Genomic DNA, 16,482 nt, shown 5'->3' on the forward strand with positions numbered 1-16,482 from the left:
TTTCTACCAAAACCAAAATTTGCGCATTGGCCCAGAGCATCTATCCACTAAGTTTCATCAAAAACCGATGTATGGTTCTTGAGATATCAGTGGAACAGACGGACATACACACATACTAACTGCAAAGACTCCCATTGTGTGCTTCGCACATGGGTGTCAAAAATACATAAAATTGTAAATTATTGAACATTAAAATACGATACCAGCAAGTTGAGACACTACTTGTAAATTTATTCACTGTCAGGTATGTAGGGCTGACCTGCCCCTTCTAACTTACAAGTTACCATGGCAGTGACCTGAGGCCACAGTATCATGCAATCACAGAGGTCAATTTAGTTTTGCTTTGTATCAAGTTGACAGCTTTTATTATATTTTAGAAATAACAAGGGAAAATGCAATATAGAAGAAACTGTAGATGTCAATGTCACTGGAACAAGAATCACCAAGTGATGAAATGTGCTGCTCTAGTTCTCAACAATCCACACATTCCTTGTTTGTCAACAACCATATAAATCATCAAGAGATAACTTGGCTCCAGTCACATCTTTCACAATGAATTGGTTCACTTCCATAAATCTGAAAACTAGAACAAATTTAAAGCAGTCATCAATGAGATAATTGATTTAATCAATTAAAAATAATATCTAATGTTCTAGTTTCAGACAATATTTACCTTTAACGTGTCTTCTTAAATGGCAATACAAATCTCTTCACCAGATCTTTCCTCTTTATCTTGTTTAATAATGTTTCCAACCATTCTGTGTTGTTAACGCTGATTATGGTTTGTTCATGCAAAGATTGAAACACTTTAGATACAGTTTCCATTTTCTCTAAATCCCCCTTTGGTATTAGCTCATAAACACCATATTCCTCTTTCAATGATTTCAGGTCATCTGTAAAAAGTGGCACAAGTCAATACAAACATGGTAAATATCAGTGTCGATTCCCTTAAATCTAGTAATGTATGAAATGGCTAAATAAAATATACTTTATATGAAATGAGAATGATGTTTTATATTTGGCAGATATACTCACTATTTAGTGCCATGATGTACATTTAAGTTAAAACTTAGAATTTTGATAACCAAAGGTAATTACAAATTTACCTTCCCCTATTTCCTTGGCTATGTTAAAGAGCATGTCTCTAAATTCCGTTTCTCTTGAATCTTCTGTATTCTTTGACGAAGAGGCATCTTCAGTTATGCAATCTATTATAGTGACAGTAATAAACATTCAAGCAAACAGAAACTTTGTTAAACTTTGGCTCTTGGAAGTTAACGATGTTTACTGATATGACAGATTAGGATATTGAACTATGAAATGCTTTACAAATGAAGCATTAGTCTAAACTAACTTTTATTAAACATGCCATCAATATGATACAAACTGTCGTACAATCATTCCACAATTGTGATATATCTGCCCTACACTAAAAGGAGTTATACTAACATGAACTAGACAAAGAAAGTGACCCAAAAAACATTCTGGAATTTCATCAACAAAATATAAAGAAAATTCAAAATTTTTCAGATCCCATATCAGTAAGAAAACACAAAACAACAGATCAATTTTTTGCACTCCATACTATGACCAAGAATTGTTTTATTGACCTGAGAAAATGTTTTGATGCCTTATGGAATACAGGTTTATTATATAAACTCCAACAAAAAAACATGAAAGAAAATATATGCAATATCATATCATCAAAGAGAGTTAAGGAGTGTATGTACAAATAACAAATGGGACAGCACAGATACTGACAAATTCAACCTATGTTTCTGTAGACACTTACTAAATGTAAGTAATACTGTCAGTAACATTCGTGTATTAATGTACACTGGACATCTTCCAATATTATGTCATACATACCAATAATATGACATACACCTATAATAAACACCTATTATCACTTTTCATAAAACATGTTTATTACATTATATTATTTTAAATAGTGTTTCAATTCGCATATTCACCTTTTAATTTACGTTTAAACTCTTGTGCTAATTCTGGATCGATTTCTTCAAGAAATTCTTGCAGAACTTTCAACTTCTTGTCACAGTCAGCCACGGTCAAAGATTTCCATGAGTTCAATATATGATTTGTTGGACTTCCTTTAACGTTATGCAAGTTCCATTCGTGTACACCAAGTTTATGTAAAAGCTGCCTCCATCTATTGTTTTTGTCAAGCGATGTACAAATTGCAACTTCAAGAGAAAATTTTCGAGATGGTGCAATAGATTTCTCCTCCTAGCAGGTGAAAATATTCATTTTGTTTAAGTATTAATGGCCAATTGAGATTGAAAATGAAGAAAAGAAAAACATTATATACCGGTATTTTTAGTCATGTATCCAAATATTATTACTATATATGACAGACATATCAAGTCAGTGGAAGATTTACTATTTATAGTTCCATCACTTATTGTCATGATCCGTTATTGCATCACATATGATAATTGTGATGCCACTTACATCATCAAAATTTTCACGTACAATAAATTGTACAGACTCCCCTTCTTCTTGTTGACATTCATCCTTTGCTAATAATTCCTAGTAAGTGAAAATATTCATTTTGTTTAAGTATTAATGGCCAATTGCGATTGAAAATGAAGAAAAGAAAAACATAATATACCGGTATTTTTAGTCATGTATCCAAATATTATTACTATATGTGACAGACATATCAAGTCAGTGGAAGATTTAATATATATAGTTCCATCACTTATTGTCATGATCCGTTATTGCATCACATATGATAATTGTGGTGCCACTTACATCATCAAAATTTTCATATACAGTAAATTTTACAGACTCCTCTTCTTCTTGCTGTATTGTAACATCACATATAAATTTTCGGTTCGTACTTGTATTTGAATTTTCACATACAAACTCTACATATTCAGATCCTGTTTCCAAAACTTTTTGGCAGTTTAATTCCAATGTCTGTAAAGAAATGTACATTTGACCATTTGTCAATATTCAATATGAAATATAATTATGGGTATAATTGTTAGGCAAATCATATGAAACCAAATATTACTAATTCACATCCCCACAATGTATTGCCAATATAATAATATGCCAATTATGGACTAACATGACAATAACATGATAAATACCTTGGAATCACGTTTCTCAGGTAAAATTAACCAATCATCATGAGTTGTACATGTCACATGTGCATCATCCGTGTTACCATTATGTAAAGTGAATTTTTTGGGGAGTGCCACTCGTCGTCCTGATAATTTCTTCTCTTTCATGTCGTATTTCTACAAATAAATGATTAAAATAATTCATTTGCATGATTACACCAAAATAAGTATCTAGTAAATCGGTTTTCAAAAAAATAACGAATAAGCATTATTGTAGTATAATTATTTTGTGACCCACTTTGTCTAATTTAAATAACTAGTGGTAGGAATTTGATTGACGACATGAACTATATTATAGGTCCTTACCCAGTCCATGTAACAAGGTGTGCCATGTATTCGTAGTTTCACAACGTCTCTACATTTCTGAAGAAATGAATGCAGTTCAATATAATCTTGTGTCAGTTGTGTCTTTCTGGTAAACCAACCACTAAACAAACTAATAAACCAAACAACAAACCAAACAACAAGCCAAATACCAAGTAAAACACTAAGCCAACTACTAAACCAACTACTAAACCATTCTTCATATGGACGTGCTGTAACAACAAGCCAAACACCAAGTAAAACACTAAGCTTAAACCATTTACTATCTGTACGTGTTGTAACAACATGCCAAATACCAAATAAAACACTAAGCCAATCACCAAACCATTCTCTATCTGTACGTGCTGTAATTTTAACTCCTCTGAAATGGCATGTGATTAGTGTAATTTTGTTTTGATCTATTAATGTTGAAAAATCTTGTTGATCTTTCACCCAGACAGGTTTTTGATCAATTTCAGTAGATGTAAAACATGTAAACGACTTTACATCCACTCCCGTCTCTGGCTGACAAGTCATACTTAAATAAACACATTTCTCAAATTGGTAACCATTCGGACCGCAAAATATAGTAGGGGTAATAGCAATTTCATTTGATTCTAATTGAGGCTGATATTCATTTTCATTAGTGACAAACATATATATAGGCTGACAATGTCCTTCTTTTATAGCCCCTGGAGGAATGCACAGTTTTGCTCCAGTTTGCGGTAAAACCAAACAACCACCAGAAGAATCAAACACTCCAGCAACATATTGCCTGGTCAAGGATTCATCAATAAGATATGGACAAATACGTTCCTTTGCTGCACTTGACTCTGATATGCTTCCTATAAAAATATTGAGTAAGCAATAAATAAAATAATAAATATTCCAAATGACTTCAACGGTGTTATATATTAATTGCATACAATAAATAACTATTTTTGGAAGGTACCTGATTCACCATTTTCTTCAGCTAATAACTTTGCTCTTCTTGACCTTTTTATGAGTTCTATAAAAAATATAGATTAAGCAATAAATAAAATAAAATTATATGTATATATATATATATATATATATTAATATGAACGGAATTTCAACCAAAAATTAATCAGGTCTGTGCATTATCCTAGGGTATTACCAAATTGCATTGGAATTTCTTTAATAGTACATGAGAAGCAAATGAAATTGCTTACATTTTTGAGTAATTAATATGCAAATTATGTAATTAATATACACGTTAAGTTTAATTAAATAAAATTACAATGCAATACAATGTAGAATTGCGTTTTAATTAAGTTTATATAAATAAAAGTTGAATATCCCGTTACTAAACATAGAAATGTGGCGAAGCTTAGATTTAGTATTAGGGGGAAGGTATGGTATATTTATATTAATATCAATATAAACTGAACCATACCTTCACCCGATACTAAACCTAAGCTTCACAAACTTGATTTAAAGTCGATTAAATATTAATATAAATTATGAAAATATTCAGGGGGTGTCACAATGTAGGGCCTCGCGTCACTTTGTGGGTGTGCGTCCATGGATTTGGCGTCACTTTGATAGGAAGACATGCCCATACACACACCCATGCACAAACCGCTAAGACTCCCATTGTGTGCTTTGCTCAAGGGAGTCAAAAACAACGTGAAGCAGGATATAGATAGATAAATAATTAAAGTTACTCATTTCCCACATTCTTAATATACGTGTATTTTTCTTTACTTTCAAGCTAAGCAAATGCGCCCAATTACGCTTTTGTTGGTTCTATGTTTTTATTCAGAGACATAGATAGGTCAAACTAATCCTGTCTGAGGAACATTACCAACAATGTTTCCACAAAGATATACCAAACTTAACTGCTATTAGCTCATAGTAAATTAAAGTTAGAGAAAGATTAACAATTTACTCGAGTTGTCATATCAACAAAAATTGTTAATGTCAATGGCAATACTGACGATAATACACGTCTACTTTTATTAAATGTGTTGTGTAATTATTGTTTTCAGTATAACATTATATTCACATTTTTATAAAAACATGGTGAAACTTACACTGCCTGTGCATTTTATTTTTGATAAAGGCAATAGATGAAATCAATCTTTGAGCAAAATAAAAATTGTAGTATTCGTGAAGTCACGTGGGACCTCTCCAAATTCATAACTTTTTGTATCTCACTTTTATTTTATTTTTTGTTATTTATTCATTTTTCTCATTCTTAAGAATATTTTAATTTAGCCACATGCTCAACATTTGTTTATTTTCATTGTTTAATGCATTCACCTAGAGTTGCCATATCGTCCGACCCAATCGTCTCATTGTTTAGTCTTCTCAACGACAGAGGTAAATCGTTCCATGGGTTGTTGTCCAGCAATAGGCACATCCGTTGAGAAAGTAATTCAAAGTAATGTGGAATTGTTGTGAGATTGTTGTGAGATAAGTCCAGTTCTTCCAGTTTAGAAAGCTTTTCAATGTCATATTGAATTGTTGTGAGATTGTTGTGAGATAAGTCCAGTACTTTCAGTTCAGAAAGCTCTGCAATGTCATATTGAATTGTTGTGAGATTGTTGTGAGATAAGTCCAGTTCTATCAGTTCAGTAAGCTTTGCAATGTCATATTCAATTGTTGTGAGATTGTTGTGAGATAAGTCCAGTACTTTCAGTTCAGAAAGCTCTGCAATGTCATATTGAATTGTTATGAGATTGTTGTGAGATAAGTCCAGTACTTTCAGTTCAGTAAGCTTTGCAATGTCATATTGAATCGTTGTGAGATTGTTGTGAGATAAGTCCAGTTCTTTCAGTTCAGTAAGCTTTGCAATGTCATATTGAATTGTTGTGAGATTGTTGTGATATAAGTTCAGTACTTTCAGTTTAGAAAGCTCTGCAATGTCATATTGAATTGTTGTGAGATTGTTGTGAGATAAGTCCAGTTCTATCAGTTCAGTAAGCTTTGCAATGTCATATTCAATTGTTGTGAGATTGTTGTGAGATAAGTCCAGTACTTTAAGTTTAGAAAGCTCTGCAATGTCATATTCAATTGTTGTGAGATTGTTGTGAGATAAGTCCAGTTCTTTCAGTTCAGTAAGCTTTGCAATGTCATATTGAATTGTTGTGAGATTGTTGTGAGATAAGTCCAGTAGTTCCAGTTTAGAAAGCTTTGTAATGTCATATGGAATTGTTGTGAGATTTTGGTGAGATAAGTCCAGTTCTTTCAGTTCAGAAAGCTCTGCAATGTCATATGGAATTGTTGTGCGAATTTTGTGAGATAAGTTCTGTTTTCTCTGTTTAGACAACCGTGAACATTTATTCCACTGTATGTTAGGAGGCGTAGTAGTAAAGTACTGATTTGTGTTAGGTAGTTGCACTTGTAAAGGTGATGCAGGGTAACCTGAACATGTCGGCGTCAATGAAGTCATGACTTATCAGTGTTACTATAACGACGAGTACAACAGCACCACCTATAACAATAGAACATAATGACGACATTGTTATCACATGATCAATATACTGTAGTCTGCTTTTCTAAAGACAACCCAACCTGTCAGTTCTATTTGCACAATCGCATGTATGAATTTATATCTGACGTCACAGACCTGACAGAGAATTTTATTCCTAAACAGGAATATTTTAACAGTGAGACTTAATTCTTACATGCTGGCAGATTTAAATGAAATCGGGTGGTAGTAGCAGCTCTAAAATGACACTAAACCCATGTGTATACCTATGTCTGTCTATTTCTCGATTGCAAACGCATACGGAATCGTATCACTTATAAAACAACATTGTTACCATACTATTGTTGTTTCATATCCATAAATTTCTTGTTACTAGCATCTATGGAGCCTAAATTAAGGCCAAGTGGGATACCATATTTCCCCGACTTCAAAGCTACTCCATTGTATTTATATTCCTTTTCTGAAACAAAATCTACACCACTATATTTTTACATTGAAATAAGTTTACATAGAGACCACTGGCAGCTGACTTAGTCACATCTGAAAGGTTTAATGTTTTCTCGTATTTATAGCAACGCTGTAAGAATTGGTTAATGATTGACGAATATAACCTTGTCTTATCAGACAGGTATTTATGACATTATAAATATATCACAACGTTCTGTATTCCAGGGTGGTACACAAACAACAGAATTTTAATAAAATGACGTCGCTCTTACGACGCCTTGATTGGCGGCTTTGCAATTGGTAGTTTTATTGAATTGTTATATCGCCCTCTATGGTGGGAATACACATACAAATCAACAGATGTATATGATTTGGTTTAGGAAATTCTTACTATGGGAGGGGGGAAACCTAGCTCAAACAATACATAATGAAATTAGAAGAAATAAAAATGTCGCTTATCTTTCTGTTATATATCAGTCGTTGTCCTAGCTACGCAATATGTTTGTCACGTGACATCAATCAATCAGGTTATTTACGGCACATATTGTCTCCCTCCTCTCAGTGACCTTTCCCTTTGTAGGATTCGTGTCAAGAGGTACCAGTAGTTATGGCCACGGGGACTTGTAAACTTGCTTGCTAACAAACCTCATATAACATACTGCGCCACGGCGGCTACACAATTTTTACATAACTTTATTCTGAACGGCTTTCAATCACTAATTAACGTTGAAAAACTACAAACCAAGCAAACGTGTTAGCCTCCCTGGGTGTGCATTTGTGACTAAGATGCAAGATGAGATGTTGCGAAGTCAGCTGGCTGTGGTCTCTATGTAAACTTATTCAATGTATGTCGTATTTATAGCAATGCTGTAAGAATTGGTTAATGATTGACGAATATAATCATGTCTTTATCAGACAGGTATTTATGATATTATAAACATACCACAACGTTCTCGTTCTCTATGGTAGGAATACACATACAAATCAACAGGTATCTATGAGTAAGAATGAGAAATTCTTACTATAGGGGAACCTACGCTCAAACAATACATAATGAAAATAGAAGAAACAGAAATGTTGCATTACTTTCTGTTATCTATCAGACGTTGTCGAGCTGCGCAATATATGTGTCACGTGACATTAACCAATCAAATTATATACTGCATCAATTGTCTCAGTTATCTCAGTGACCTTTCTCTTTGTGGGATTCGTGTCAAGAGGTACCAGTAGTTATGGCCACGGGGACTTGTAAACTTGCTTGCTAACAAACCTCATATAACAAACTGCGCCACGGCGGCTACACAATTTTTACATAACTCTATTCTGAACGGCTTTCAATCACTAATTAACGTTGAAAAACTACAAACCAAGCAAACGTGTTAGCCTCCCTGGGTGTGCATTTGTGACTAAGATACACGCTACTCAACTTGGACTTATCCTAATACCTCATAATAAAAAGAAAAACATCGTGTTTTTCCTACAACTAATTTGCTTAGCTCTGTTCCGGTATAGTCTACTCAAATCCTATCCCAGGGAGTGAAGCTCTACATACTACATACAGTGTATTTGTGCACGAGTAAGTTCGGGTGGTGGTATCACCTGTAAAATGAACGGAACTGAACCAATGTCTATCCCTTCCTCTGCCAATTTCTATATTTCAAACGCATGCGGAATCGATAATATACATATATATCGATAATTTATTTTTAAAATAAATAAAAATCGGTTGTTCTGCTGTTCTTGTGGAAGCCAAATTAAAATTGGGAGTAAATTTGTTTAGTTTCCAAGTAGTCTACTAGCCTGTTATTTAAAAATACGGCATAAAGTTTGCCTAAGTAGCTTGATAATGCTACTCTTCTATAATTGCCGGGATCAGACTATCTGTAATGAACTAATGTGTATTCCTTGGGTCGAAACCGGTATCTCTACGTGTAAGCGGTATCAGCCAAGCGAGACGAAGTCCCAACTCATTCAACGTAAGTGTTCATAACAACATGTTTTACTTGCAAATATAGCGATAACAAAACGACCTATAGATATAGTTAAATAAAACGACTGTCTTTTTTCAACTCGTAGTTTGTCTTGCATAAGCTGGGTTTCGTAGCTCTGTCGGTTGAAATTATAAATATAATCTTCGGAATTCGCTAAAATCGTCATAAATGCCTAGCGTGAAAAGACTCACATCATACATAACTCAAGCCAAAACATAATCATAATCTGAAAAGACTAAATATTATTATTATTATTGCTAATTAGTTAATTAAACTAAAATAAAACTCACCGTTTGTGTGTTGGGTGTCTTGGGATTCAGTCACCAGCGAACATGAAGATCACAGGCGTTAAGCTGGTCTACGACGAAGCGACGTTGACGAGGAATCGGTGAACAGATGAGATGTTGCGAAGTCAGCTGGCTGTGGTCTCTATGTAAACTTATTCAATGTATGTCGTATTTATAGCAATGCTGTAAGAATTGGTTAATGATTGACGAATATAATCATGTCTTTATCAGACAGGTATTTATGATCTTATAAACATACCACAACGTTCTCGTTCTCTATGGTAGGAATACACATACAAATCAACAGGTATCTATGAGTAAGAATGAGAAATTCTTACTATAGGGGGAACCTACGCTCAAACAATACATAATGAAAATAGAAGAAACAGAAATGTTGCATTACTTTCTGTTATCTATCAGACGTTGTCGAGCTGCGCAATATATGTGTCACGTGACATTAATCAATCAAATTATATACTGCATCAATTGTCTCAGTTATCTCAGTGACCTTTCTCTTTGTGGGATTCGTGTCAAGAGGTACCAGTAGTTATGGCCACGGGGACTTGTAAACTTGCTTGCTAACAAACCTCACATAACAAACTGTGCCACGGCGACTACACAATTTTTATATTACTCTATTCTGAACGACTTTCAATCAATTAACGTTGAAAAACTACAAACCAAGCAAACGTGTTAGCTGCCCTGGGTGTGCATTTGTGACTAAGATACACGCTACTCAACTTGGACTTATCCTAATACCTCATAATAAAAAAAAAACATCGTGTTTTTCCTACAACTGATTTGCTTGGCTCTGTATAGTCTATTTAAATCCTATCCCAGGGAGTGAAGCTCTACATACTACATACAGTGTATTTGTGCACGAGTAAGTTCGGGTGGTGGTATCACCTGTAAATGAACGGAACTGAACCAATGTCTATACCTTCCTCGGCCAATTTCTAGATTTCAAACGCATGCGGAATCGATAATATACATATCTATCGATAATTTATTTTAGAATAAATAAAAATCGGTTGTTCTCCTGTTCTTGTGGAAGCCAAATTGAAAATTTGTTTAGTTTCCAAGTAGTCTACTAGCCTGTTATTTAAAAATACAGTATAAAGTTTGCCTAAGTAGCTCGATAATGCTACTCTTCTATAATTGCCGGGATCAGACTATCTGTAATGAACTAATGTGTATTCCTTGGGTCGAAACCGATACCTCTACATGTAAGCGGTATCAGCCAAGCGAGACGAAGTCCCTACTCATTCAACATAAGTGTTCATAACAACATGTTTTACTTGCAAATATAGTGATAACAAAACCACCTTATAGATATAGTTAAATAAAACGAATGTCTTTCTTCAACTCGTAGTTTGTATTCGTAGCTCTGTCGGTTGAGAACACCCTGGAGTACAAAACGTTATGGTATATTTATATTGTCATAAATACCTGTCTGATAAAACATGATATGTATTAACTATTATTTACAGCATTGCAGATTACGACATACATTGAAATAAGTTTACATAGAGACCACAGTCAGCTGACTAAGCCACATCTGAAAGGTTTAGTGTTTCCGATCAGTGTTGCGTCGTTGTAGATTCGGTATAACGCCTGTCATCTTCCCCTTCACCGAAACAAAATTTGCACCCTCATAATTTGGCGAGAAACCACATTCTCGAAAAATTGTAGAAATTATAAATATAATCCTCGATTTTCACTAAAAGCGTCATAAATGCCTAGCGTGAAAAGACTAACATAACACATAAGTTAAGTAAAAAAAATCATAGTCTAAAAAAGGATATATATTTTGCAAAATAGTATCTAAAATGAGTTTGCATTATTGTATTTTTGGTATTGGGTCGGAGGACCTGCCTGAAAAGCCCAATATTTTGCGGTCTCTCACATAAACACGTGTATATTAGGCGTTGATTTTACCATTTAAAACCTGTCAAATGACTAGTTACGTCTTTTCCTAATTAGTTATGATCTAAGACTCCTCGACTGTATGTACAGTGTGCTATGTATGCGGTCCCCGATTTTACATGGCTGGTAAAACTCTCTTTTTCTAATTAGTTAATTAAACTAAAATAAAACTCACCGTTTGTGTGTTGGGTGTGTTCGGATTCAGTCGCCGGTGAACGTTGACGAGGAATCGGTGAACAGTTGAGATGTTGCTAAGTCAGCTGGCTCTGGTTTCTATGTAAACTTATTTCAATGTATGTCGTATTTATAGCAATGCTGTAAGAATTGGTAAATGATTGACGAATATAATTATGCCTTATCAGACAGGCGAATTAAATGCCCGTCACTGTAATATACTGTAATTAAATGAATATTAATTATTGTTGTACCAGATCAAATGACGTCACTTCCGTTACCTTGTTTTTGTTCATGATATGCTTTAGCAACCAGTCTCCCAAACCCAGTACCACATGTTTAGAAGACATGACAATAAGATCTTATTTGTGGCTTTTTCGTCATTGTTTCTTTTTTAAATATACATTTAACTATTTATTTGAAGTTTAAAATTATACTACATTTAATTCTATTTTCAAGTTCTGGTATAAAGTTTTTTTCAATCGCGGAATCCTTAAATATAATTTTTCTGTGGCATCCCCGGTGCTGCCGCCACTGAAGATGGACTATGATTTGACAAACTTTTACACATATACATGATTTTTATTATTTTTAATGACTGTTTTATTTTTCTGTAAATTTCAAATGACGGTTGAAAACAACCAAGCCTAGTACTAGTATTTTAACAATATTTGATAAATTTTCATAAAATCCGTTTATGCCTTCACGAAATTCACAGTTATATCAATCACAATTTTGGTCGTTTTTTATTCGTCAACCTGCTTGTTGCTGGGTTACTGCGAAATACGCCATCTACGACGACGATAACAACAACTTAAAGCTTTACTTCCGGTTGAAAAGTCAACGAACCAGCGTGTTGTAAGAGTACCGAAATTTATAGTAAATTTCGTGTTATTATTAAATAACTACCAGACTCCTGAAATGACAGTTATGAAGCTGTATTGTCATCGAGAAAAATCAACGTCATTGAAAATAGCGATAGCAGCTGATATCGCCGGTGTCCAGCTGTCCGTACAGGAAGTGGAACACAGCGGTAAGTTCTCGTGCCATTTATCGCATCCAGATCTGACCACAGGCGCTCGGAACGTTTCCTGGATAATAAAAAATGACCTAAAGTGGGATCGGCATAGTTAGTCAGTCGCCGGTAAATTCCCCTACTACTCATATAATATAATATAATATACTACTCATAGAACAAATACAAATATTTTGCATTTTTGCAAAATTTATTTTCTATATTCTTGATAGATAGATTTTTTATTTGGAACGTAACAATGTAGTCTTGAGTGAAGTAAAAAAATAACAGTAACAAAACAAAACACTCATGCCAACAAAAACTTACAGTACTAAAACATATCAAGAATATAAGATAAGATAAGATAACTTTATTGACATTATTCTTTCTATAGAAGATGAACATAGTCAAGTGAAATAAAAAAAAAAGTAAAAAGGATAATCAAAAAATTAAAATAACAGATTAATTAAAAGGCAATTAAAAGGTAGTGCAGAATCAGGTGTTTTATTAATACACACCTGTTTGCATTATAAACACACCAAGCTTAATGTGGATGTTTGTCATAATGTAAATAAATTTATCGGGATGATCCATTGAAATAAAATTAGGATTATCCTTATGTAAGTCTGTAAAAAGTATCTGCCTCATTTTATTGTGCTGTGGGCAGTCCATAATGTAATGGTACTCATCCTCAACTGAGTTATTGTCACATCTTGTGCAGATTCTGTGTTCCAGTTTTGTTTTTGGTCTAGTATACCTCCCTTTCTCAATCATAAGCTGATGGCCACTAATTCTTAATTTACAAATATATTTTCTATATTTTGAATTATTCACATCCATCAAATATAGAAAATATATTTTGCAAAAATGCTAAGAATGAAAAAATCATTACTTGAAACAATAATAGGAAATAATTCATCCATGCTAAAATCTCCCAGCTTTGGGGCATAGATGTATACAATCTGATTAAAATCTGATGTAGTGTACGGGCTTTAATTATTTTAGCTATAAACTTATTTTAATTTTATTTTTTATTACTTTTGTTATTAATGCCCTTTTATTTTATTATTTTACTTTGATTTTGATTTTGTGATTTTTTTTTAATTCCGCCCTACCTACATCTGATCCGACGCCTATGTAACGAGATTTCAATGAGACCCACTATCGACGATTTTAGTCAACGAATCACAGACCTCCTTCTATAGCGCACATGATGACGTCACCGGGCGGAGTCGGGTGGCAAACACACTCAAATAAAATGGCGGATTATACTGACGTTAGCGACCGAGAATAACACGGCTTTTCGGTAAGTTTATCATTGTCAAATGCAACGAAAGTCATTTTTATGTTAAAATTGTGGCTCGAATGGTTCGACTTTAGATCGTTATTTTGCATAGTTATTCTGGGAGTGACGATTTTGTTTCCACCGTTTCGACCGAACACCAGTGTTTTTTTCCAGTCGCCTGCCCTGGAGACGGGTGATGTTTTGTTGACGATCGGGCCAACATCGTCTACGGCATTGAAGCAGAGCTGTAAATATTCATCAAATTGTATCAACATTTTGTACATTATGCAATAACTCTTTATTAAAGTAATTGAGCTGATTTGGACTGGAATAAAATATTTTTTATTGGAACACAACGCAATTGATCAGGAAATATTTTTTGCTCCAATTTTCTGCGTCGATGCCGTGGGCCGGTGACCGTTATACAATTTAAAATCAGTTTGCATTGTTTACTATAGCTGTTTACAGTGTTCTAATCATTACGATTTACTTATTTTTTTGCTTCCATTCTAGATAATTATGCTCAGTGATGTAAAAGTGAAGCGATGACTGAATGAACGAACCTTGGCTGGCGAAGATGTATCTGGAAGTGTACACATTTGTTGGAAGTGAAAAAAATATTCAATGTAATGACAAAAATTGTAAAATGCTGTGGAATTTCTTTTGCAAATAAAAATATACTAGCAATTTTCTATTAATGGTTTATTTAAGTGGGCAAAATATAATGTACAAAAAGATTGCCCGTAGAGTGTCGCTACACTGAAAAGTAAGCAACCGACAGCCTGTATAAAAGGAGGGCTGTGATTGACTGTTACTTACGCGAGATTTGAACGGGACTTACATAGGCGTCGGATCAGATGTAGGTAGGGCGGAATTAAAAAAAAATCACAAAATCAAAATCAAAGTAAAATAATAAAATAAAAGGGCATTAATAACAAAAGTAATAAAAAATAAAATTAAAATAAGTTTATAGCCAAAATAATTAAAGCCCGTACACTACATCAGATTTTAATCAGATTGAGATGTATAAAGCTGCAAGGAATCTAGATCTTTGTTCTTTGATTTGACAATTATTACAATATAAAATGTAATGTTTCTCATCCCCTACTTCATTGCATTCATGGAGATTACATAGCCTGTTTTCCTTCAAAATGCCTTTATGTCTACCGGATTCGATGGGAAGAGAATATGCCAAGTTCTAAATTTAGTATAAGCTATTCTACGATTTTTATTTTTTTCTAAATAATGTTCAAATTCAAAATTTTCTTTAGCACACCTGTAAAAGTCAAGCTTACAATTGTTCAACAAATTGTTTTTCCACTTCATACGGTACAAACATTTGAGCTTCTCTTTAAAAATATCACAAAAATTATTCTGATGTGGGTCTGAATTAGTTAGATCTGTTATGACTAGTAATTTTTGGATAAAGTTAAGCCATGGGTCATGCACTAAAGTTTTGGATTCTTCATAGGCTGCATCAATGATAGAATTGTTTTTTTGTTTTTTTCTTCTTTACATACTAGTCTTTGATAATATTTCATAACTGAAACACAAATATCCAATATAAGTGGATATTGACCTAATTCACCTCTACATGGGTCATTAGATGTTTTCCTGTGCACACCCAGAACTCTTTTACAGAATTTAATGTGATGTTTTTCTGGAATTAGTTTATCTAAGGAAAGTTTTGTTTCAAAATTGCAATTGTCAACTGTACATTTATTTTTACCGGACCCCTTGTAGATGTTCAGCATAACCCCTCCCCACACATCAGCCCCATATAAAGCTGTGGGTTTGTTGTCACAGTAATTTTGGACTGCATCAATGCACTTATGTAACCCCTCTTGGGTTGTAGAAAACAATAGCAAGTCATCAGCATATAACAAACAATTGAGCTTCAAGCCATTCAAATCTACAGGGTCCAAATTTTTAACATCATCACAGATTCCATTAACAAAAATATTAAATAGTTGTTTTACCCCTCTGCATGAATTGAAATATGGAGTAATCCCTGCACTCAATTTAATGCTATATTTAGTGTCTTTATAGATAGCTTTAATAGCCTTATAAAAATTTCCTCCCACATCTAACTGAAGAAGTTTATATAACAGCCCTTCTCGCCAGACTGAATCAAATGCTTTGGAGAAATCAATGAAACATGAAAACAAATAATTCCCTGATTTTTTCAGTTTGCAATTGACATATTTATTAATTAAAGATTTAAGAATATATATATTATCTGTAGTACGATGGTTTTTCTTGAAGCCAAACTGATTTTCCACTATTTGATTTGTTTCTTGTAAGTACTTAAGGACGATGTCAAAAGATCAATGTCAGATAAAAAACTTATTTGCTTTAGTTTGGGGGTAGGGGTGGGGGTGGTGTTTTGACCTCAAAAAGTTTCCATCCTACAAAAACAATTAATCAATTTTATTTTTTAATGAA

At 33.6% G+C, this 16,482-nt stretch overlaps 1 long non-coding RNA gene across 1 annotated transcript; it reads left to right on the forward strand.

The window, feature by feature from the left end:
• The first annotated feature begins 13,810 nt into the window (after positions 1-13,810).
• LOC146730145 (uncharacterized) lies at positions 13,811-14,731 on the forward strand. The gene is made up of 2 exons (XR_014927932.1): positions 13,811-14,058; positions 14,551-14,731. It is a non-coding gene; the product is annotated as an uncharacterized LOC146730145 (long non-coding RNA).
• Positions 14,732-16,482: the final 1,751 nt, after the last annotated feature.

The sequence above is a fragment of the Saccoglossus kowalevskii genome, chromosome 20 (genome assembly GCF_978046115.1).
Source record: "Saccoglossus kowalevskii chromosome 20, keSacKowa6.1, whole genome shotgun sequence".
Lineage (NCBI taxonomy): Eukaryota > Metazoa > Hemichordata > Enteropneusta > Harrimaniidae > Saccoglossus > Saccoglossus kowalevskii.